Raw genomic sequence first — 27,270 nt, forward strand, 5'->3', positions numbered from 1 at the left:
CAGTTGATTTCTCACCTCTCCATAGAATTGGAGACCTTATGATGTTTTTGCACTTTTTGTTCAAAAGCTTGTTTACAATTCCACAATACCTGAGGTTGTTTATCTAAGCCATCTGAAATCTCAGACTTAATCAGAGTTGTGTTCAAAGATAAGATAAGGGCTCGGCAAATCCTTCTTAACCCGCCAGCGACACACTTCACAGCAATTTACAATGCGTCTTGTGTTTCTAGTTAGAAAAAAAGAAAAGCAAGTTGCAGCCTTGTCTTGATAGACTGGCAGATATCCACAAAGAATTGTGGGTCTTTGTTTTTCACTGAAACATCAGACCTCAAGATTTTTGAAGCAAGTGGCAAAATTTAGAACTCCTGAGATCTTTTTTGAGCGATAGAAGATGTCAGATGAAATGTTCCTGGCTTTGGCTCGAAACCTGCCCCAGCATCTGCATAATTTTAGGTTGATGTTGCCCCAGTTTTGCTAAATTCTATTTTTGATCTGGATTCGAATCCAATATCATTGTTTGTGGGAGAGTAGTCCTTCCTTTGGGCAGTTTTGGAATAATCTCTGCTCTTTTCCTCCTGTACGTTTCAGTGTGGGATGTCGACTGGTTTTTAAATGACTTTAAATTGTGCTGCGGTTAAAGACTATAAGACTTTTCATTGGTAATTACTTAAGTCCTGTAGTACTTATTGCTCTTTCTTTCTCTCTCTCTCTCTACAAACACCCTGCTCCCAGAACACTACTATTGTATGTCATACAATTCTAAAATATGAACTTAAGCTTATTCGTAGATGCTGAGTGAGTGAGGGGTGAAAACACACTCTACCCAAACGCCTCCTCACCTCCACATCACTGCAGCCACTTTGATGCAAATCCTTTAAGACCTGGCGGGTAAACTCTGCATCGCCATGGCAAAGCAGACTGGGAGAAATCCATTTTTCATAGAGCAGCATTGCTGGTTGGGCTACTGAGAGTGCAACACATGTGATACCAAGAGGAAGGAGAGCCAAGAGAAAACCAAACACACTCAAACAGCCAGAAGTCTCACAGAAAAAAAAGCAAGGCTTGAAAAGATTGTACATCCCACTGTTTTAGGGTTGTCAGTCGGCCTGTTTGGCTCAATGTACTGTATGTTGCTGCTGATAAGAAAAGAAGAGTGGGCAGCGGGCACGAGTTATGTACATGGATACGCTCACATTCAAGCATCCACACATGTAGGTGACATGCATACATGAAAACACAAACTGATATGCAGTGGCTTCAAATCTGTTAAAGCAACAGTATGAAGCTGTAGCCAGGAGGAAATTCGCCAAGGTTAGTGGAAGACCAGGACAAAGGCAGAAATGATCATCATGTTGACATTAATGTGGTATCACACCTCTTGGCAAGAAAGCAAATCAACATTCTTCAAAAAGTCATGTGTATTTATGTCTGTAGTCAGATGCAGTGAGAGGGTCTTCAAACCATGGAATGTCTGGTTGTCAGTATCAAAAAAATTATTTGGTGTTTATTGATACACGAAACACAAATGAATCATACTAATCACTCCACTTGTACTCTCTTCAAAACATATTTTTTTTTAGGAGTTAAGATTAACACGTGTAACTATAAAAGAAAAATTGAAGTTAATGTTTTAGTTTCTGTTCATTTGTCACAGAATAGATTCATTCCGTGGCAGTAGTGCTGGTGCATCTGTGCACGGACGTAGTTCACTCTCATGTGCATCAGAGCTTGAGTGATCAGTACACAGACTAGTGAGTGAAAAATAAGTTCTTGCGTGTGAGAGAACTGCATTATGCCACTTGCAGGTTTTATTATGAGGCCTGGTTGTCTGCCTGGATGGTAAAAACAGATGATGCGATACACTATGGAACCTCTTATGTTATTGTGATATTTTGTCTGCTTCATTATGACACTGTGACGGGACAAATTACAATATAGCAGGCCTCATCAGTCTAGATAATTAAAGGTGGTTTCAATTAAATTTTTCTTTAAAGGGGACATAGCATGCAAATTCCACTTTGTTAGTGCTTCTACAGGTTAATGTGGGTATCTGGCATGTCTACCAACCCAAAAACTCTGGGGAAAAAACACTCGCGCGTTTTGTTATAGTTCCTCTAAGTCAGAAACGTCATGCTTGAGCGACTCGATTGCGCTTCCTGGGTTTTGTGTCGTAACAAGGAACTGGAAGTCTCCCTACATGGTCTTGGCCCACCCCCGTCCCCCCACACTCGCTACGCCGGGTTTACACCGGAGGCAGCGAGGCTGCGAGGCAGCGCAGCGCCGTTCCCAAGCACGCAGCCGCCTGGCTGTTCACACGGGACGAGCATTTCTCCGCTGGTCAGCCCGCGATTCACTCACATGTGGCATTTGTCTGGATCGTTGGGACTGGGAGGCTGCAGCAGCTGCTCGGGAGCGACCGCTCGCTCTCCCGTGCGTGAGCTGGAATTTGGTTAACGCCACACAGCCAGCAGTGTGGAAGACTTCCGCAGTGTTCAGCGCTACTTGAACCCCGAACCCCGACATTCAACGGGTACAACAACAAGCGGAGAAAGCAGAATCACGGGCTGACCTTATATATACAGTCTATGGGGCTGACCAGCGGAGAAATGCCTGCCCCGAGAAATGCTGCGAGGCAGCGCAGCGCTGCTTTCCAGCACGCAGCCGCCTGGCTGTTCACACGGGACGAGCATTTCTCCGCTGGTCAGCCCCATAGACTGTATATATAAGGTCAGCCCGCGATTCTGCTTTCTCCGCTTGTTGTTGTACCTGTGAATGTCGGGGTTCGGGGTAAATGATGGTCTTCATAGCCCCCCACCCCTCTCTTTCTCTTCTTGTCTGTCTGCTTGTGTGCTTGTCGTGGATGGGCAGAGGGGACATTTAATTATGTGATTGGGAAAATTAAAACTCCAGGACAACAGAAGGGAATACAAAGTATGGGATGCATATTTGATAATTTATATCATATAAAATATGTAATTTATATCGTTTAAAATCATGGGGGGAGAGGGGGAGGGGGAGCTGGCTCATTAGCATTTAAAGGAACAGGCACTCAAAACAGGTCACTCTGTGGAGGGCTGTTTTATACAGGGTAAAAAGGGTGCTGTTTTAAATGATCCTTGTGGTATTTTGACCAAAGTATGTTACAGACATTTCATTAAGACCCCAAGGAACCATATCAACTTGTGGTAAAATGGGCATGCTATGTCCCCTTTAATGTGGGTAATTTTTTGATTGTTTTCAGGGGGGGTTTTTTCAGTTTACAAACACTTTAAACAGAAAATAAATGTAAGTTATTACTTATTGTAGAACCTCAGGGGGGCTGACAAGGCGTATTCTTACCTCTGAGTAACAGGAAAAATATCTGTGGAGTGTTCATTATCTGTTCATATATAAATAATATATCTATGTATTTATTTACATTCATACCACACCTTCCACTAGTTCACAAACACTGAATTTATCCCAAACACACACACACCCCCCTTTTAAACACACACACCACTGTAGCTGTTAACACCTGCTTATATACACATTAGTTTTGCATGGGTACCTGTGCAATGACTATAATCCATCATGGGCTGTGCCACACCGGTATCACAGCGGAGCTCCAACACAGGCCTGCTGATGTTGGGCACGCTGCCAGGGCCAGTGGAGGCAGAGACGATCCTCACAACCCCTTCCTCCCCCTCACTGCCTCACAAGCGCTGCCTCCTCCCTGCTCTGTCATACACACAATCAGACATACACACACAGGTAGATGCAAATCACACCCAAACACGAGCATGCATGCATGTCACAGATGCGTCTCTATTATTCATTGTTAGTTTACCCTGTAACAACACTGGGCCACTTTCTGCTATAAATTAGCTGAGATTACTTGGAACCAGTTTGACTCCATGAGCTGCCAAACAGCATCATTTTATCAGGCAACTCAAGACATCAAAAGCTCTTAGGACAAATTTAAAATTTATGCTGTGATGGAGCAGAAAGTAAAGATGATATTTCCTTTTCATCCTTTTGGTGTTTTTGTACATAACAATTGATTTTACCTGGTTTTGTGACAATAATAGGATGAGGCAGGTCCGAATCAATATATACATCAATATGTGCATAAGAAAAGGGTTGCATTCTTCACTCACACGTGTCTCATTGTTATCCGGATTACATGACTGCATGCATGATATTAATTGTTAAATCATTTTAACAATCAAACAGGATGAGGAAGATGTTAAGTCGCATTTATGAAGAAACTGCAGGAGACAATAAAGAGGCTTCCTTCCATCCCTCATACATTTTCATACATAAAAGTCTGGAACACAAGTACCATCTGATGCACAGATCAAGTGCTGGCCTCCGCTTAGAGTGTATTCACACTGAAATCAAAAGGCGAGTAAAAATTTAATTGGTCTCCGCGCTCTCACTCTTTTCTCTTTCTCACCATCTCCGCATTTCTTTCTCTCTTCCCTTGACATGCATGTGAACACAGTGACACTCAACTAAATTTGTATTGCCACCCACCGGCAAACTGGCATCACCTCCTCTCATGCATACTCACACATGCATACTCACTTCTGTCACAATCATTTGTATGCAAAGTGGATGGCTGTGATGGGTTGCTATGGTTGCTGTTACCAGGTTATGTGACAAGAAGCAGCAAGTTGCTTTGCTTCTTATTTGAGCCAACGCGTCAGTGTGGAGAAATATAGAGCTGGAGAGGCAGTAACACAAGACAGGTGGGCACACACAATGGAAGCAGGAACATCAGGAATGGAGACAAAGCCACACACATATAAACAGGATGTACAGTGATGGGCACTTTGTTAAAACCACCTAAAAACATCAGTTTAACTTCAGTTAAAATGTGCAAATTGTTGGTTTGTGTTGAAAAGTCATGTAGGCTATGAGCACAAAGCCATGAAGTTAACAATATGTAGACACACACACACACACACACACACACACACACACACACATATGGTACTGTTGAGAGTGGAGGAAAAAATTTGATAGCCAGCCAGCATGAAGGGCTCAGCTCTGTAATTGCCTCCATGAGATCGTTAGCATGTGTGTTTGTGGGATGCTCCATGTGAGTTTGTGTGTGCATGTCTGGGGTAGATAACACTGACAGCTTAAGGTCATGAAAAAGGGAAGGGCACATCTGAAGACAGCGTATCTTTGATCTCAACACGAGGGATGTGTGACGGAGTGTATGAACCGGTGTCTGCCGTACTTAGGGGAGATGGCAGAGTGTCAGTGTGCTGTGTGCGGGGGGTATGTTTATGTCATTTAACATGCGTGTGTTTCCATGCTTAATAAATGAACAGGGTTTATAGGTTCGATATTTGGGAGTGCCTAAGGGAGAGAGGATATTTGTCAAGCTTTTGTAAGATTCCAGTGTGAAAGTGCATAAAGACGCACAGATGTCCGGACGTGGGGCAGACAAAGCCTACAAGGTGAAGTCACAAGGTTACAGGTTCCCATTGATGTCAGACAATATCTCCTCTTAATTACCTGCTGTACTTACCATTAATTGCTATGATTCGGCTTGCCCAGGTTAACTCACACTATCAAATCTCATTAAACAGATCATGAAAAGGGCTCGAAGTCTTTGTTAGCAGTTGAAGCGCCTCTCAATAATACATTAGGACATCTATACATGCGGTAATCACCAAATACCAATCAAAACCTGTGGATTGGTGTGGATAATGGAAGGCAATCAACATGGTGTCTCTGGACAGTCTCCTAATGGAGTGTTTGACTAATTGACTGAATCTATCCGTGAACTGTCTTGGCCCTCTCAGCTTCTCCGTCACTCCTTAATTGGCTATTGTTCTGTTATTACCAGTTCTCCAGGGCAGAACCATCTGCCGGCTCCAACAGGTGAGCTTTGAGAGGCTTGTGTGTGTCGGTCCACATCTGTCTTTAAGTCTGCGTATATTTATCATCGGCTTTGGCACAGTTATGTCTGTTGTTTTTATTAACTATACCTCTGAAAGGCTGCATTTGTGACATCAAACGCAGATATTTTTCTGAACCAGTGCATTTTCCTATTTCCTCTCGACATGAGAAAAAAGGCAGGTGCGACTAAAGGAAGGAAGGAGCTGCAGAAGGAGGAGAGGGACCTGTATCATTCATCAGCAGTGCAACAGTGCATGAACTGTGCTGGGTACAGTATTATTTTTAACTCTCCCTCTCATTTACCATATTATCTCCTTATCTATGCGCATCATTGTGGTGAAAGTAGCCTATGTGATGAATGGCCTTTTTGATTAAGGATGCACGGTTCCTTTTGTTTAACATATGGAGCTACCCTTGTGTGTGCTGCTGTACTCCAGCTTCTATTACCGCAGGAAATTAATGTATAGGAATAGTGAAATCTTTAATCTTATGGAGCAATTTCTGTATTTAGAGTTTGCTTATTCAATATGACTTACAGCCTTAATTAGGCTGAAACTTAAAGCGCACCTTAAACGGTCCTGTTTAGCCGACAGTTTATTAAATCTGTGTTTCGGGGAAATGTATTTAGCCACCTGGTCTTGGTTAGCAATTACCAGTGCTACATTCTTAATGATGGTTGAAACTACAAGAGATGAAAAGTGCTGCTTAGTTGGAAAGATTAAACAGGAACAAAATTTATCAGAATGATATGAGTGTCTGGATCCAGTAAAATCATCTTGTATTGGCAGCCATATTGGTGCCACATGTTCTCTCTGCGTCAACAGGAAATGCCTGAGCTGCCTGCATCTCCAACATCCTGTGCTTTGTAGTCTCTAATGAAACTGTCTCCGATCCTTTATTCAACTTCAGCTCCACATGATGAAAGTTCATAGGAATGCCACTGTAACTACTCTCACCCCCCCACTCTACACTTTAATGTTTTCTTGAGCTTATGCAACACTGTTCTGTGTTGTATCAACTGAGAGGAGATGAAAAGAATCTGTGTAGAATATAAGTAATGTTTATGCTGAGGCAGAGCGATTAATGTTGTGCTGAAACACCCCTCATCAACTGACTTCACATAAGGGGGTGCAGAGAGTTGATGCAACAAAAGATGTTTGTTGTTGCAAAAACTCTGACCACTATAATTGCAGTATGTTAATAACTGTGGTACAATGTCTCTGGAAACATAATTTGTAGGCTTAATATTTCCTGTCTCCTAGGTGTGAATAGAAAGACAAGCATTCAGTTTGTGCCAAATACAGTAAAGTTTTAACTCTGTTCCCAATATTCCTCGAGGAACCTGTTTCCAAAATGAAACATGTCACAATTTTTTTTCTAAACTAAGGTTAAAGTGTGGTTAAATGGAATTGCATACAGCTATAACACAGTTTTGACTTTGTGTGTGTGACAGGAGTCGACAGAACCCCAGAGAGAATTATCACCTGACTCTGCAGTTATCCTCAGTTCTCGCTTTATTGCATCTTTCAATTCTTTTTTTATATATTTTTTTACAGTACGTAGCTTTACTGTTGTCATTCTCTGTCTCTGCTCTTTCTAACCTCAACATGAATGCTTACGTGCCTTTTCTACTTGTTGATCAATTTACTCGGGCTGTCTTTTTACGTGTTTAGCTGTTTCCAGTCAAGCTCTTGTAATAATCTCTGTGTTGGAACATTATGATCCATTCATCCATCATATAAACCGCTGATCCTTGGAGGGTCGCGGGGAGCCAATCCCAGCTGACATGAGGGATGGGTTACACCCTGGACAGGTCGCCAGTCCATAACAGGACAGGGACAAACAAACATTCACACTCTCACTGAAGTCTGGACATTTTTCTGAAATGTTCTGTATGGGGCTGTATGTGAGAACACAAAAGGGGCTTCTGACATTGTCCTTAACTTTTCCTGCCATTCCCCATCAAAATGTCGAGAAAATCCAGCAGGAACATTTCTGGAAAATTCAGTCTGCATTTGGATGACATTTCGAACACAGCACTTAACTAGTAGAATACAAATATCTAAGGATGAAAAAGGGGTAGCATACACGTAGAAGACATCAATGAAGATGTCACCTTGGAAAGACAACGAAATTCAAAAGCTTTTGGCGGTAAAGGCTGATGCTGGTGTTGATATGCTGTAAACAAAAAAACACTGCTTTCCGCACACATCATGTCCTGCCTCCTGCATGATCTACCCAGGCCCTACCCCTCACCAGAATGTTCCATGTTGTTGTGAATGCGTCTGGCCTGACACTTTTCTGTAAGTCATGTCTAAAAACAGCTTTAGTTGCCATTTAAGATCAACTGTATGATGTAGTGTTTGGACTGTGGGAGTACCCAGTGAAATCCCACGCAGGCAATGGGAGAAAAGGCAAACTCCAAACAGAAAGGCCCTGGCTGGCTGTGAGGTTTGAACCCAGAAACGTCTTGCTCTTAGGCAAGAGTACCACGATAGTACCACCACGCCACCTTGGTTTATGATTCCAACAGATGCACAGGCCTAATTCATAGTATTTTTTAAAGTCATGACATTAACCCAGTAAAGAAAAAAGCTGTGCGTCTAACAGTGTCAGACAACTTTAATAACTGATGCAACACGTCATTTTGATGAGCCGGAAATAAATGGGGGGTAACACTGTCTATTTAGCAAAGCACTTTACTTAGCCTCTTCCAATCTCAGTCAGTTTGGAACTGTAACGTGCATGCTGTGTTTCTGACAGGCTACAGATGATGCGTTGGAGAGGGGCTGCGCTCACTAGCCTGACTGTAATGAGTGCTAGCCACTAATTAGCTTGCTGCTGGATGCCAGATATAGCTGGAGCTAAAGCCCCGTCAGTGGAGCAGTGCAGCGAGGAGAGAAGAGAGCTACTCTAATGAGCTCTCAGTGGTGTGTTTACTGTTAACCAAAGTCATGGCTTTACTCTCTGTGTCTCCCCGTCCATGCAGAACACTCTTGGATCTCCACGGCTGCGCACACACAAATCTATATTCATAACTCGTGTGTGCAAATGCGTACACACACACATAAAAAAGCACCTCACTGCTTCTATCCTCAGTGTTTGCCAGTGATGGGGGCCTAATTAATATGGCTACGCTGCAACTCTTCATCATATCTGTAACAAGCAATCTCCAGACAGACATGATCAGTCAGGCTTGATGTACGACACATTAGCTAGCTGTGGATGGCTGCTCCACAGCAAAGCACAAGGAAAGATTGCTGTGCTTTAGGACAATAGGAATCTATGCCCATGCCGGCTGTATTTTCTTTTCTCCTCATTTGTCCATTTAAAGGAGCCAGGCTTCTTAACAAGGTCAGAATGACTGACGGACAGAGGCATCGCTTTGCTTACCTGCTTCTTTACGATTGATTACCTCAACAATTGAGGGATACCAGTGTCACCGGTTGAGCATATGAGAGAGTGTACATGTGTATCTACTGACTGCTCACACACGACATGTAGAGCAGGCATGAGTCTGTGTGCGTTTGGTTCTACTGTGAGTTATTGGCGGCGGCAGCTAGAGGACAGCTGCACAGCAGTGACTGGAGTGCAAGTGAGTGCCTGCGATGTGGTCCCCATACGGTTCATTAAGAATACAGACCTGACAGAGCAAACTCATTCAGGATGGATGAGCTTAACCAGCGGACACTTACATACACCTTCCATGACTATTGAACTTTGTTTTTCCTGTCGAGAGCTTCTCTAATGAAAAACAAGTGCTTTGAATCTGTCTGCCGGGGATATTTGTTAAGGCTGTGGTTTGGTTGCACAGCGCGAACAGCTTGCATGTGCAGGTTTAAAGTCGCTCACTCTCATGGCTGTAGGGGTTATTTTAGGATTTTAGGTATTTGAAAATTGTATGACAAGTATGACAAACCCACACCAATTTTACAGGTTAATCATTAGCTTTTTGCTCAGTTCAGCAGTTTACACACATTCAGCAGAGTGCATTTTTAGTTCACTGTAATGTCTCGGCCGATTACACATTCAGCACATTTAAAGCACTCTGTGTTTTCCTGATTGCTGCTGGAAAAACTTGCACTTGGCTAAAGTTGGCTTTTTTTGTATCTCTGTGTGCACGTAATGCGTACTTCAGACTTAGACTTGGTAGTATTTTTAGTATTACTTTGAATGTCAAACAATTAGATTTAAAGTACATCTAAAAGTGAAATTGAAAGTTAATGCCTACCTAGGCTCAAAAATGTCTTGGTTTCCTGCCTAAAAGGAACAGTTTGACATTTTGCGAAAAATGCTTATTTATTTTCTGTGTGGCTTTTTCACATCTGTAGGTCTACAGCCAACAGCTGATTAGCTTAGCTTAGCATAAAGGCTCAAAACAGTCTTGCTTTGTTTTCACTCCCAGCAAATATTTCCATGTTGTAACAACAGCTTAACCTAGATGTCATAAACATAGGCTTTCTTAATGTGCATTGAATTTCAGACAGTAATTTTATCAGCTATTATGCAAACATTTTAAATTGCAATCTAAAGTACTCTTTAACATTGTGAGTTTTGAGCAAATCGGTTTCGTACTTTGTCCAAAATCCTTCTGATAAATGAAAAACTACCCAACAAACAGACACCGGACATAACGTCTTTGGCAGCATTCAATGTCATTCTTCATGTTTCTTAGAGCATCAGTGTCTCCTGCAGTATCTACTCTGACTGTTAAAAGGTCACAATAATTTCACCCCTGCCTCTTCTCCAAAGTCCTTGTTTTTGGCCTTTTATTGATGCACACTGGCCTTCACATTTGTTTCCTTCCTGCAGTGGCCCTGGGTGAGGCGGGACAGATAACGGTCCTCAGTAATTCATGGGGCTGTCGGACACAGTGACTGGTGACTTACACAGGTTGCCAATGGAATAAAAAAGGTTCTGTGACTTTCACAGAGCAGGCAGTTCAACCAGGTAACTGGAGAGATTCGAAAATCTACATTTTTTTTCCAATTACAAAACAAAACTTTAATATATTAAAATAAATAAAATTACATCATATCAAGGTCTTTGTTATCCAACTTATATATCTATCTGTTTCCACTTATATAATAATATTCTGACATTGTAGAACTAATCCTGCAATTGCAGGTTAGGGAGGCTCTGGTGATGTAAGCTGGTGAGAAAGGTCAGAGGCTGCAGCGGGATCTTAGAGCTTTTTGCTCCTTGCTGTTCTGTTCAATAGTTTTTCCCTCCAGGGCTCCAGTCTTCTGCCCAGTCACTCTCCACATGGCTGTATGAATGGCAGGACCCACTGTCTGCTGCACCAGTCTACACATCGATGTGAAGCCCAGATTACTTTGTGCACGGCGGAGTGTGAGGTGAATGTCAATGTGTGTATTTGTGACTCCTTCATAACTCTTGAGTGGAGCTTGTTGGCATCTGTGAGCAGGTGGCGTGATGAAGCCTCACGGTGTGAGACTGGGAATTTTTGCTTTTGTTTTTTGTGTGCGTGTGTGTGATGATTCTCACATTACGGCTTGCTCTATCTCTCTCTCTGTGTGCGTGTGTGAAATATCCTGCCTGCTGTAAAAATTACAGTATTCATGTGGATTAGATGATGTGTCTTGTGTTTAAATTTTGCCTGTATATGCGTGTTTGTGTGTGTTCCTCTCGTCTTAGTGTGTATCCTGCTCTACAGCTGGCAGTGTGAGACCCCCTCTGTTTCCAGCCAGGTGTGCATCTGCACATGCATTTGTATCCGTACATTTGTGTGTGTGTGAGAGAGGAACAGACCGACACGACTCTCCTATGGGCTCCATGCTGTCACTGACGAAAGCCGATTATGAGGCATGCCAGGGTGTCAGGAACACCCCCCACCAAAATTATACAGACTCACAGCTTTCCACTCATCTGTATGGATGCAACTGCAAAGCTGCGTCTCTCCAGCTTCCTCCTGCCATCTGGAGACCGGGCCACATGCTCACTCCACAGCTTGATATGAAATTTGACAATTGTTGCCCTGATATTTTTAGCCTGTTTTACTTCTGTGTGTTTTCTGTGTATTTTCATCAAAACAGACTACTGATCGAAATTGTGTTGACTTTTTCAGCATCAAGCATCAGCATGTCAGAAATAGAAATCTTCAGAAGATGAATAATAATAACTTGAGTGACCCCCTGATCACAACATCATGAGATTTACAGTTTCTGTCTTGAGAGAAATTCAACTATTGCATGAATTATATCATAAAATTACCTTGGTAAATATTCATTGGCCAGAGGATGTACTACTACTGCCATGAATGATCATCTGACTTCTTATCTATCACCACCAGCAGGTCACTTATTTTGTGAAATATCACATCTGATTTAACTTCATGGTTCCTGGATGATCAGTCCCAGTGGTGATCCCCTGAAAATTTATGAAAATCTTGCATGGGATGCCATGAAATCTGGTAGAGAGATACATGGTCCCCACAGGATAAATTGTACGTTTTGTCATCCCCTGACTTTACCTATGTTTTCATGCAGACTGAGGTTTCAATTTGGATTATAACCAAAGTACCCACAAAAATAATGACATTCTCTTGTACTTGAATATCATTTATTTGAGTGCTTATTAGCAACATGGGAAATATGGTAACATGAAGATATAATCTTGTAAACATTGCTCGTGTCACAATTGTAAGGGTCTTGCTAGAGTTAGCATTTAGCTCTGAGCACAGCTGTATCTAAGTACAGTCTCACAGAGCTGCTAGAATTACTGTAGACTCGTGGGGTTTTATTCATTTCACCTTGTGTGACTACACATATGACATGTTGACATTTCTGATTCTGAAAATCATCTGTGCACATTATAAAAGTAATACAATATTATGCTGTGGTTAGTCTAACATGTAGCTGACATTTCTCTTGGCTTACTCACAGCAAGACTTTAAAGAATCATGATCACATTATCTGACATGGTGACCATTTTGAAAGATACACTGCTATATGATAGAATAAATATACTGTTGTGTATATTGATTGTGGCAGCAGAGGTCATACTCTCACTAGTACTAGTTTGTAATAAAGAATTCCTCTTTTTTTTTTTTTTAAGCTGCAACACGCAGAAAATATTTGATTCCACAATCTCATCATGTTCCTGCAATATAGTCCCCACTTACATTGCTGGAGATTTAAGAAGCAAAGTTAATATCACTGTTTTATAAAAGCAGCTCACTTCATTGGAAGTTAGTCACTGCCTAACTGATATGAGGAATAAAAGGGAAGTTTGCACTTGGTCAGTATTTATTGTCAGTTTATACTCTTTCCACATCAAACAATTTAAATCAAATGTTTCTCTCAAAATGGAGATTTTTGTCCTGCCAGTTCCTGCTGATGAGTTTGTCATCAAATTGTTGTGAAAGCCACATCAAAAATAATTGTAATTAACAGAAGAAAGTTGAAAAAAGCTAGCAGGAGACGAGCAAACTAATTGCCACTATTATGAAGTGTCTGTCTTTTGTGTCAAACATCTATATGTGTTTATCAGTCGTCTGATGTTTTTCAAAGGAGCTTTGTATCTTTCTACAGGGTGGCAAGGAACAAACAGATCTGAGCTGGGCCCTAAACCTGTTCCATATGGTGACCACAGACACGCACACAGGCAGACACACAAAAACACATCAGTGACTGTGATAAACACATACGTGAGCGCAGCATTCTCATTACTGATGCAGTGCAGCCTACTGTCAGCTGTGTTGCCAGGGACATTTGGTGGTGGAGAAAGTGACCAGGCTCCCATGAGTATCCCGTCCACACGGGGCTCCTCAGTACCCGCTAATTATTCTTCACACCTAATATGAGCAGGAGAAGGAGGAGAGACAGATGAGGGAGGGAAAGAGTGAGTGAGAAAGAGAGGGAGGAGAGACTGGCGACCAGTGGGACTTGTGCTTTCTTACAGGAACAATGAATCACATGTAGCCGCCACCTGTCCTGTGTTGTCCCTTCTGTTGCTCTCAGCATTGCTGACAGGACGACTGTGTTTGTACAGTATCGAGCCAGCAGGGTTAGTATTGGCTAGAAAGCCTGTCACTGGGCACTAGGCATTAATAACAGATTGGACAGCCGTTGGCAGAATAACTTTTCCTGTTATTATCAGGCTTTCTCAGAAGAGATCCATCTATTTATGTAGAGTACCCAGGCTGTATTGTTTTTATCATTGCAGCTCCTACCTCTCTTTGTTGTCTTTGTATTATTCTTGACTACTGATGGCCAAAAAATGATGAAGACTTCATTATACATGGAAGAACAAATGAGGGAACATTTGTGTTTAGCTGTTTGATCCAGAGATGTTTGGATCAAGGTAAGATCACCTCAAGCCACGTTGCTTTCAGGTGGTTTCAAATGATGATTCACAAACACTCACTGCCCAGGACCAAACAGCAGACAGACAAAGCGAACTACTGTTGAACACAGCCAAGCAGCTAAAGAGTCAGATATTTTCCTCAGGAGGAAGTGGAGACCAAAGCCGAGCTAAAAGAAAAGAAGACTGAACCTAGGACATTCATCGGGTGTCCAGGAACAAGACACATTTTTTTTATTCCTCTGAGACATGTTTCTTGATGAAAAACCAATCCGGCTTGTTTAGGGGACTGATATTTATGAGCGCGTACAATTTGTGCAGATCCAAATAACAATCTGGATCGAGTGAATTTAAATGTGGTTTCATAAGGGGACTGTTGAGCCTTGGCAGAGGTAAGCCCTCATGAGTGCTATTCTGCTTTTACATGACATTCATATATGTGACTGACACACCTTGTAGCTTTTTACAGTGGAGCTTCCCTCACTGGTTAGTGTCATGGTCATGATCTGAAAAAGCCACAGAATCAACCATAATGTCTTCTCTGTTGCAGATACTGTAGCTAATAACTGAGCTTTTAAATCATAATATGTATTCCAGCTCAGCCTGGCCGCACTGTGCCAGCGTGCGTTTCTTCTGGGTACTCCGGCGTCCTCCCCAGTCCAAAGACATACAGGTCAGGTCATTTTGCGACTCTAAATTGTCTCTTGTGTGTCAGCCCTGTGATAGACTGGCGACTTGTCCATGGTGAACCACGCCTCTCGCCCAATGTCAACTGGGATTGGCTCCAGCCCCCACACGACCCTCATATGATAGCTGATGGATGAGTTGATGGATAACCTGTGAGCTTGATTCACTTCTCTCTCACTCCCCTGTCACTATACCTTTTACTAGTTTTGTTAGTATGTGGATTTTAGTGACCTCATTTGTAATACACAGTGTGACCCAGCTTCAACTTGAGCTGAGATTTCATCTGACACTAAAAATAGTGCATATAGGCCTAGTTTTCTACTGAAATAAACTAAACTGTTCAAACGAGCAACAGCCTGAACTGACCTAGAAACCAAAACTGAACTCAGGATAGTAAGAAGCAGCATCTTGATGCAGCTAAAACCAACCATCATATAAAACCACAGCATTTATAGCTAGCAGAGTGATATTTATAGTACGAGATGTGTGTTTGCATATCAGCTGGGAAAAGGTCTAATTACTTAATTTCTCCCTGCTCTGCCTCCTGATTTAAATACGAGGTGTGGGTGGATGCAAAACAGTCCTGTGCAGCCTCACATCCCTACAGCAATGAGTTGCTCTATAATCATAAAGCCATGCCTCTTTTTGAGTGAGCCAATCAGATTTGAATAAAATTGAGAACTGGTTAAAACTCTGACCGCTATTCTGTTCATCAGTCAACAAATCTTCCTGCTGAACTGAACAAATATACATAGAACAAGCAAGTGGTTTGAAATGTACAACCCAAGTCTTTTTGTTGGAGTTGATGTGAGACAACTGGTGTAACTACTTGCAAGGTGGTGGTCAATTTTTCCTTTAACACCGTCACCACCTGGAGCAGTGACTTGTTATCATCAAGCTGTAGTGTGTGTGCTGATGGTTTTTAGCTGGTCAGATATCTTTTGTTTATCCGTATCACTCTCTTACGTGTCTGAAAGGGCTTTGACTCATCACATGAACAGCTTGTCACTCATCACATTGAAGGAAATGTCAAGTGTGTTTTGCAATGACAGGATGCTCAAATCCCAACTCTCAACACATCCAAATGTCATTAGCGTGATTATGTTATTATTAGTAGATTCAGCATCATTGAGTAGTGCAGTGTCACAATATTTACTCAATTTTCTCTAATAGGAAGAAGCGGATATATGTGTAGGGGTTATGTGCAAAGTTACACCATCATCACCACCCAGCAGCTTGTATCATCGGTTGTTGATTAGGATGTTGCACTTTTGTCAATGCTCATAACTGCTTAATTTCTGATTTGTTTTCTGCCAGACGGAGTCAGGCAGCAGTGATGCCTCTCCCTCTATTGTGTGTGTGTGTGTGTGTGTGTGTCGGTCTTCGTCACTCTGTCCAACCTTGGACAACATCCTGAGGCATCAGGGATATTTGGCCAAGGTGAAAATTCCTTTTGGAGATTCCCAGCATCCCAGCAGCATATGGAAACATGCTTACACTCCACCTCTCCCATCATGCTTCATTCCAGCCCGTCCTCAATCAAACCCTGCACCCCTCCTATCTCCACCCTCCAACTCTTCAGGAGGGCTCAAAGCACTGCTGTAATTACAATCAAACACACACCCTTTGCTCTGTCACACGTCGCTATAGCCTGAGCGCCAGAGTCCCCCCGCACACAGGCGTCTCCATTCATTTTCTGGCTGCCCCAGATTGATTTCCTCCTGCAGCACATTAAAAACTTAATGACATGCTCACAACCACCCTTGCCGGATTCTACCTCCATCTAGCGGGCTGGCAGGATGAAGGAGGGATGTGGGGTTTAAGTCAGCTGGAGACTCCAGAGAGGGAGGTTGGTGGCTCAGGATGGCTGGATGGGTCGTTCCAGACTTAATTAAACTGGAGCAGGTTCTGTAATCTGTGGACATTAGCTAGCGCTGATGCTGCTGCAAGCTGCTGCTGGCTATGGTTGGTGTACATGAGCAGCTGATGTCTGTATGGTGATGGCTATGCAAGGGCTACGGGATGTTGATATAAATGGCAGCGTGAGGTACAGCACGTGGGGCTGTGGTGATTATTCACAGCACCAATGTGAAAGAATGTGATAATATTTGTGGTGAATATTTGAACAACTTGACAAATTGATGGTAAATTGATAGCAGACTAATGCGTCCCTCCCTAAGATCGGGCATAAATCAGATGTCATTTAGCTTCCTAATGAAACCAGATGGTATGTTTTTAAGTCAGTGTTCTGCCATCTGATGGTGGTTGTAAGCTTCACTATGCTTGTGTACTATACGTGTGCATCCGTCTTTTCATTTGACAAAAAGAGAGGAAGTTACAAATGCAGTTTCACTTTAAAAGCCTCAAAAGTATACTAAGCTAGTGGAAGTCAGAAAATGTAGTTTATACCAGGCTTGGTGGGTATGGTGCAAGCATCACCAAAAATCCAGTTATCCCAAAATTCACAAAAACAAAGATATATTTATAGGTTTTTTTTTCCTCACATCTGAGGTAGAAACAACCAAACCTGGCACACGCTGTTGCTTTCTGATGTACAGCCGGGTGTGAAAACACAAGGCAGCAGTATACACACAGTACATAAATCCAATCTAGCGCCAACTCCACTGCTCCATCCTGCACTGGAGCCTTTCTCCACTGTACACACACCTCCGTTATTTTCGCACAGGGAAGGAAAACACTGGTTTATGCTGACCCAGGTCTGATCAGAAATGATGTATAGCAGGCACAACGAGCAGAGAACTGTAATCGCCTGCCTCAGGCTTTTAATACTGTTTCTCCCTTTCAATTCAGAGGTCAATTACCAGCAGGTTAAAGACATCATTAAACTGGTGTTTCCTGAAGTGCCTCTTGCTCCCTGTCAGAATAACTTATGATGCATTGACAGGATTGATTTTAAATGGAGACCAACAGTGTGCCCGGAAAGCCTCTGCACAGGCATCTATTTTCATTATGCATCACGTTGCATCTCCGACAAATCTTTCTCTCTCCTTAGACCAAACATTGGTGACTTGTCACTTTGTTCTTATTTTAATAAATATTTTCTCTCATGCATTTTTCACAATCCGAAGGCTCATCGGCACAGAATCTTTGATTTAGATGAAGGTTTCCTGCCCAATTATCTGTTTTATGTGTGGGCGTGTGTGCTTATAGTCTCTGCGTCTGTCTGTCTGTCTGTCTGTCTATCTGTCTGTGTGTGTGTGTGTGTGTGTGTGTGTCTATGTGCAGAAATTAGCCAGGCTATTAGAGGCCTATCTTCACGTGTATCTCACTGTGCAGCAGTGACAACAGATTGCACTGACAAACCGACCCATAATCTGTGCATCTCTGCTGGATCAGCGATGATGAGCTGCCTGTGGAAATCATGCGTGTGAGGAGTTGTTTGTGTGGGTGTCATACACTCGTCTCTGCTCCATTATTTCTGTTTGCTGCTTCCTGACTCTAAACCAGGCTGGGCTGCAGCTCCTCTGGCTCCATGCAGCCAGTTAATAAACTGGATTTTTACTGTTTTGAAGCACAGTGTTGCATCTTAAATTACTGTCGCTATTTAGTTAGTTGGAGGTCATATTTTTTGTATGTTTGGTTAAATCCTGATGCACAAGAATCCCTCTAGCCTGCTCCCATAATCCAGATAAGGCAATGATTTGGTATCCTATCATAAAAAACATATTATATACACCTGAAGCAATTTACTGGATGGAATAAAGGTGCAAATAGAAGTATGAAACACCAGGATATAATGGTTTACCCCAAAGGACCCCAAAGGAGATATTGGTTGATAGCAATTTTTGGTATTGAATTAAATTTATCACAATTGTAGACAGAGGAAAGGCCATTAGGATTAAAATCTGAGTCTATGCTACCAAAAATCGACTTTTCTTTTTCTTTATGCAGGACAGATGGAACTGGCCCTCATTAAAAATGGCCATGCATGGCAGTGCATGCTGGGAGCTGTTCCAATGGCAACCATTGATCCTTGACACCAGCAAAATAGAATAGGGCTTAATGAATTCACAGAACAAAGTGACGGAGATTAGAGTGCAAAGTACAGACAGAAACGCAGAGACAGTAAGACACAGATAAAAAATTAAGAGAGAGAGAGAGGCGGTGTGGGGTGGAGGAGTCGGAGAGGTTTAGGGGAGCAGAAAGGATGGGGACTATTAAAGAGAGGGATGGAATAGTATTGTTTCCCTTTTCCTTCTGGGAGTTTTTGAGTCTTTGTGAAGCTATGCCAGATCGTTGAGCCCAAACTGTGGGGGCAAGTGTGTTGTGTCTTGTGTGTGTGTTCACGAGATGGAAAGAGAGGGAGAGAAAGTCTATGCTAAAATGTGAGATGCAGAAATTTCTGAGTGGAGAATAATTCTTCTTTGTGTGTGTGTGTGTGTGTGTGTGTGTGTGTGTGTGTGTGTGTGTGTGTGTGTGTGTGTGTGTGTGTGTGTGTGTGTGTGTGTGTGTGTGTGTGTGTGTGTGTGTGTGTGTGTGTGTGTCAGAGGACAACCTTGATTATAATTGCATAGCAGCTCAAAGCAGGAACTCCAGCCAAGCCCAAGCCAAGCCATGCTGAACTAGACTAAACCAAGCTTGGACCTACTCCGCTCAACATGCTTTGCGCTTTAAGCCCTAGCTAATTGGGCCAAAGGCAAGCGAAAACCCCTTCCCAGCTGTGACGGGCACTGGACTGGGAAAAGAGAGGCCCAGGGAGAGAAAGAAGAGAAAGGGGGAGACTGGGAGCGAGATTAGTTTCTCCCATCCATTTACATGAGCTCTTTGTTGGATCAATACCATTTTGTATTCTTTTCTTTTTTTTTGACATTCTGTCTGTTCTGTATGCACAACCCTATTTATTGGCTCAGCTGTTAGGGAACCCCAGATGTTGCATTCGCCTGGTTGCTCTCTCTGAGTTAAAAGTGATGTCTAGAGACCATCAACAACCTGGCAATCTGGCCAACTAAATAGGTGGACCGTGTGGAGAGGGCTGCGCTGGTTATTGCAGTGTGTATTTCTGCCAGTCTGTCAATTTAAAGACAGGGATTGGGTGTCTCAAGTCTACCTACCAGCTGTTTTTAGCAGCATGGGGCCCTCCAGCCTTGCCATGAGAATGGCAGAGTATCAGATGCAAAATAATTGTGTGTGTGTTTGCCCTGCAGTACCATGGATTTCATCATCCTGCTCGCTGCTTGTGGATCTTCTTCACATCTTCTTTTTGTCCCTGATTTGTGATTTTTGTATCCTTGCTATAGGGAGCCACTCATGCATAATGTAGCGCTACCATATGCAATACTAACATTACTCTTGAATGAGGGTTGTGTCTATCAGACAGTGAGTTTTGTTGCATCATGGAGTTGTCTTAGTTTATAACCCCAACATTTCCTAAATAAGGGAGAACATTACACACTGTTGATGTGAATAGACAGGGTTGTTACTGCCGAATGCACTGTGTGCATATGAGAGTTTATGAACTCTTCATGCATGTGTGTGTGCCCTCAAGGCTAATCTTCAGCATGCAGACACACACACACACACACACACACACACACACACACACAAACACACACATATATGTATTCACCGCAGGCCCCCTGCTTCTCACTGGCTGAGTGACAGCATGACTACTGCATTCAGTCTCTCCATTATTCAACAGCATTAGAGGGAAAGAGGAGCGAGCACAGATGAGAAGTAACAGGAAAAAGAGAGATAGAGGAGGAGAAGAATAGGCTGTTTGTGCTCACACATGATGTTGGATGTCAGAGATTGTTTTCAAAATAATGGAGGAGTCTGTCTATGCAGGCTGAAGATGCCATTTGCTTTGTGTGAGGAAAAAGAAAAACGACAAATGAGAGCGGGAACATTACAAGCAAGAAGAGACGATGATAAAGAGGAAAAAATACAGAACAGAACAAAACAATTTACAAAGCGGAGCCGTATTCGCCGCAAATTACAAAGCATACCGATATTAGGGTCAGGAAGGTCTGGTATGAATTAAAGACGCAACATGGCCTGAACCTGTGTGTAACTGAATTTGCCACAAAACGAAATTTATGTGGCTCTGGAGAGTTTGAGTTATCTCTGACCTCAACTCAGGATGTATTGCGTTTATAGGAGAAGAGACCTTCAGACAATGTGTATGATGAGAAAAGGCTCTGTATCAGCGTCATCTGATATCCTGTCTTAAATGAAAGCTAAGCTGGGGTGATATCCTCCACTGCAGCTGATCTGGATGATTAAAAGGTTGTTTTTGATTATTTGCCTCTCGATAAACCTTTGAGTTTCCACCTTGGGGCAACATTACCTATGTGCTTTTACAGATATTGCCCTAATCTCGGGTTCTTTGCTACGGGCTGAGAAAAAAAAGGGAAGGAAAGATGTGATGGTCTGATACGTTAGAAAGAAGCTTCATTTTTACAATCGACAGAATTACGGTTACATTTGTAAAGCCATTTTCAGACATGAACCCTGCAAATGTGTGGACAATGGGGTCCAGATTTAGTCTCGAGCTTGCCTTTCGCATCTGAAAAACACAGCAGGAGATTCTTCGGTTACACGCGCAGGAGCAAGAGGCGTGACATTACGTATAAAATCCGCTGTGGAAATTGAGTGTTTTTGTTAACAGCACATTGACACCGGCATTGGCCCGGATCACTAAAAGCTTTCAAATCACGTTGACTTTCCAAGTTGCCGTTTGTTGGCGTCTTCTTAATGTACGGCACGTCTTTTTTCTCCTGAGATATTTGTATTGTTTTTGTAACGTTTGCTTTTGTCGAGTGTTAGGAACATCATTAATGTGCCCACTCACTTGTGGTGAATCCTCCAGAGTCTATGTTTGCTGTATTCTCACATAGGCTCATTCGGACATCATATGGATATTTTACTAATGGGCTGTTAGGAACCTTTGAAAACCTCAGATACAGACCCTCCATATACTTTCAGGAGCTTATCTGGAGTTTAGTGCATGTCTGTACCTTTTCAAGTATTGTCACACAGGGGAAAAACCATGAAAATCACTCGTGTGAATGACAATGTCTGAAAGCGTTTGGTGTGTTGACCATCCTACCTTTTTATCTACCAATGAGAGACCTCAACTCATGGCTCCTCTCCAGTGTTCAGGATGGGGAGGCTTTTGGCAGGTTCTCTCAGTAACCTGGGACTCACCTGAGCTGCAGCTCACAGAGAAGCAGACACCACTTTGATGGTGTGGAAACCGGATAAGGACTTCAACAACATGTTATCAGTGCACGCTGCATCTGTTGGTTGTCGATCAGAGGATTTGAAAACAGATTAGTGGCTGGTAAAGGTGCCAATGCAGACAGGAAGCATCAAATTCCTTCAAGGATTTGTGTATTTTAAGCTTTCCCCTTTTTAAGATTCCACAGCATTGCAGGACTAAATTGTTTACAATATTAGTATATGTTCAGTACTATTGACTTGAAAAACAACGATGTTTTTTTTGCAGACAGCTTTATATTTTCCATGTTCTGGGAAGCTGCTGTTTCCCATTCTTTTCGATGTGGCATAAAAAAGCTGCTTTAGTCCATCACGGTGAACAGTTGTGGGCGATACTGGATTAGACTGAGCTCATGAATGTGTTTTCAGTGGTAGCTATCCCCAACATGTATTTTGGTGTATTGGACAGTAAAAGTAACGAGTGAAAAGGTTCATTATTAACCTGCCTGTTAGCTTAGAGAGCAGAATTAGCTCTTCACTCCAATTATTTGGTCAAAAACCTGGGTTTTATGAAGGCTGTGGATGGTTTTGCACTGAAACTGGAGGAATAGTGGCATTTTTCTCACACTTTTATTGTGTGTTTAAGGCTTTTTAATAAGACTTTCAGTTTGCGAATAGGTGACAGTTGACAGAGGAAAAGGCTGATGTTTGTAGATGTAACATGTATACTGTAAGAAAAACCTCTACAAAGTCTCCTCTCATGATCCTGTGTGGCTGATCAATAATACTGATTAAAACCTGTGTTGACAGTAAAGCCCTGCTGGTTTACACTGCAGTTATCTGTAAAATAATACAATTTGCATTAATGATGCATATCTGGCATATATGAAGTGTGTTTTCTGAGGATAAGAAGGTATAATACCATATATATATTTTTTGTATGTGTGTAATTGTGTGACAGGACTTCTGTTTTTTTTAACCTGCACTGTTGGTTGGAAGTTTTGACTAACATACAGTACAGTAGGTCATGTCTGTCAGTCTGTGGAGCTGACTGTGTGCAGGCTACCATTATCACTTCTATAGCTGCCAATTCCCAGTGTAATATGTATCAAGGACAATATGTACCAAAAGCTGACAGATGTCAATCACAAGTGAAAAAAGATAAACAAGGCAAGAATGTGCTGCATAGAAATCAATGCAGTTGCTTTATTCATAAATACTGAATTTGTTTTCATGTAGGCTAATATGACAATTGTTGTAAAATGCTGATGTTTTTAAATGAGAAACCTGTCTATGAGAATGACTTATGGAGATACTAAGTTCTGCATTATTGTGACTAAATATTTAATTATATGAGGAATTTTCATGGTTAGCCAAAAACATAGGACTCTGGCCTTTTTATCCATTAACAATTTCTTGTTGGATCAATCAGAACATTTATTTTATTATCATAATTTAAAATGACATCTGCAATGATATAGAATGTGTATCTATGTTGCCCATTTCTGCTTTGTGCCTGTTTACTTTAAAAGTCTGCACTTCATTACCATACAGCAATAAGGTAACACACTGTAATGGATTGCACAGCTCAAGCAACTATAATGGTCTACTAAAGGACTTATCATACTGTATAGAAACAAATGCAAACCAATGAATGCAGGGAATCTTAGAAAAACATGAATGGCACTATAGAATAGAGCTTATACCTTAACAAGGGGCCAAAATTCCTATTAAATTCAACCAAGCTGCAACAATTGTACACACTTATAGAAATCAGCCGCCTAAGGATTCCAGATTTTTTCTCACCAAGATGTCTATCTGTATTTTGGGACGTATTTACAAAATGTTGAAAACGCAATGTGAAAGGAAGAACAAGAAGATTTTTGGTTCCGCCCCTTAATCAAATCTGCTGAAAAAGTGAATGTGTTCTTCTTTGGCCCATACCCCACCCACTACCAAGTTTCAAGAAAATCGGTTCCATAGTTTTTGCGTAATCCTGCTGACAAACAGACATACAAACAAATAGCAATGAAATAATAATATTCACCTTGGTGGAGGTATAATGGTTAATTATGATATTATGTGTATAGTTTGATATCATATATGCATGTAAAACTAGTGGTATGGTTCCATATAATATCCAAGAAGTCCCAGTCAATAACAAACTTATGATAAGAAGTTTTTTAACAGCAATACTTTCTCTCTTTTTTCCTTGTTTATCTTTTCTCCCACATCATTTATTGTATCCTCCCCATTATTCTCCCATTTAGCTCCATAAAACGTCCACAAACCATTTATGCTGAACAATGTTGGGCTAAAATAGGCGTCTGTGTCTCTGAAAGGCCAGTCTGTAATTGTGTATAATTGAGAACACTGTACACAATACATTTGTGTGATTTCATATTAGCCCCATTGAATACACAAAAGCTCCAAGTCTGAGTGGTTTAGATTGGATCGCAACAATAAGCCCTACTCCACGACGCTGTAATTATGCAAATGCGATGCAAGTTTCAATCAAATCGTGTACGTATACAACACTCATAATGATTTGAATGAATCACAAGGCATTTAAGAAACCTACCACAAATGATTGAGTGCAGTGGAGAACGGTTGGGGTGATGGAATAGTTTTGCTGGTGTAATCAAAGAAACAAAAACAATGCTGCAAAATTAGATAACAAGCAACAAATCTGTCTCTTCTGCCTGATTGCACGGTAGCTTCTTATCTAATGAAAACTCAAATGCATGGAATAGAAGAGGACAAACTTTTCAAGTGGTGTGTCACATCAATAACTTTAACTTTGACTTCACTTCACTCTGCAGAATTACCGAGCAACACAAAATATCACACTTAGATCCTCAGAGCATTTTAAGTTCTCGCCAACAAGTGCTGATCAATGCGTATATGTTTAGGAGACGTGGCAACATCTACAAAGCACAGAAAACAGCGTCGCCCAAGCTGTTCCGTCAAGACCTGCAAGCTGTTGTCAGGACTGAGACAGAGAAGACGGTTTCCTCAGAGGACGTTTTATTCACCTGTGTCTGCTGAAGCTGTGATGATGAGGCCCAGTGTGCGGCTCAAGCTAATAAGGCTGCCCACTGGGACCTTAGCAACAAAGCTAATGCAAATAATTATGCATTAATATTAATTTATGTTTACACTGTTATTTATGTCTGTGCTAATGGTGAAGGACACCAGCTGCTCAGTTCAACAGTGCTTGATATGGACTGTATAATTGATCAAATACAGACGCGCAAACCTGCACTGGCTTTTCAAGGTTCAGCTTCATGTGTATATTACATTGTCTATCTACAGCCACAATGTACTTTACACAGGGATACATTAGATACATATCATGAGGTAATGTCTAATTAAACATGCATTAAAAATGTTTTGGCCAAGTGACAGGCACTCAGACTAAAGAGTGAAAGATAAATTCTGGTGTTAGAGAAAGAACTGCATTGCATGCTACAACTGCAGCTGAAACAATCAGGTCTGCATGGATGGTAAAATTGTTATGAACCATAGTGAGAGCCAGCCGCTAATAACGCTGCAAGTAGCGCTGCACACAACACCATCTGTTTATGTTCTTATGAGAAGTGTAAAAAAATTTGGTGGATTAGTGTTGGGGCAAATTAGAATATGGCGGGATAATTATAAGGAAAAACTGTATCACATTGTTGTTGCTTATACACATGCAGAGCAACATTCGCTTTTATTCCGAGTTGTGTCCATTATCCACTCTCTCTTTAGCTCTGTTTCTGGTCTCCATGAGCTCCCGAGGGAAAGATCTGCTCCTTTAGCTGCTGTGTCAGGAAACAATGGTGGCGAGAGAAGTGAACCGAGCAATAAACTTAGTGTGCTGTAAAATCAGAACAGCTGAAAGATAAAAAAAAAACACTGTAGAGCTGGGTGACCTGCAGAGTCAGGTGATGATTATCTGTAGGTTTTCTAAGAGCAAGTCATTTAAAACATGGTTATAACAGCTTTAACCTACTCAAATAAAAACATCAACATTACACTGTGACTATGTGAGTCATACATACTGTGCATTGTTAAATGTCTGTCATGATCCTGATGGTCAGATTAAATTGTGGCTGCTGTTTCTCTTTGCCAAACCAGTTTGTCTGTGTTTGTCAAATGTTATTGAGATGATGCAGTCAATTACTTTTGCAGCTCACATATGGTTGGTTTCTCCAAAAGATTTGACTCTGGAAAACATCCTTTAACAACCCAATGAGCTGGAAGCTGGTCTAATCGGTAATGTATTGATAACGTCATGACTCACCACCTCTCAGAACTCCTAGCAGCTATTTAAACTAGGTATGCCAGTTTTTAAAAGAAGCTGGATTCTGCCACTGTATGGCTTATGTTTTGCTTCAAATTTATTCAGAAGGCAATTTGGATGACAGGAGGGTTGAAAACATTTCCAGAACGGAGGCCATGTTTTTTCCTTGTTGGACCAGAATTCCCTGCAAAGGATTAAGATGAATTCAACTGAGTGTTTCAGACAGACATGTACGGAACTGTTTATTGCTGTTTGTTGTCAGTTGGAAATTATGTATGTCCCAAGCAAATGCCGCTTGAGCTTTGCCAGACTACAAGTCACAAAGCTAGTTTTTCAAAGCTGCAATGCTTGTGACTTTAAAACTGACATTAGCTGCGTTCAAACATTCACTGAATTCTGGATATTTTCCTTAAATTTTCTGGAGGGGCTGAATGCGAGACTACAAATGTCTGAGTCAGTTGCTCCGGACACATAGAGGACACTGATGAAGATGGTAACTTGGAAAGAAAATAAGATTTGAGAGCTTTTGGTGATAAAGGGCCAACCCTGGTGTCAATGTACTAAAAACAAAAACCTGTGATTTTCACAGCAGCATTAATAAGTCATGTCCTGCCTCCTGCAGGCTCTGCCCAAGCGCCACCCCTTGCCTAAATGTTTTGATTTTCCTGTTGTTGTGAACACATCTTACTCTGACAATCTCTGGCCATATTGTTCATATGTGAAAGGCCACACATTTTCTAGAGTTCAGGTCTGAAAATAGCTATATTAACTACCTGAATATCAGGTCTCAGTTACTGCTAAAGCTGTACATGTACTCCTCAGAGTCCTAGTTATTGTAAAACCTTTGTGCGTTATGTCGTCTAAGCAAAACCCACTGAGGTCCAATGTCACAA

Source organism: Hippoglossus stenolepis, chromosome 3 (assembly GCF_022539355.2).
Source record: "Hippoglossus stenolepis isolate QCI-W04-F060 chromosome 3, HSTE1.2, whole genome shotgun sequence".
NCBI classification, from domain to species: Eukaryota; Metazoa; Chordata; class Actinopteri; order Pleuronectiformes; family Pleuronectidae; genus Hippoglossus; species Hippoglossus stenolepis.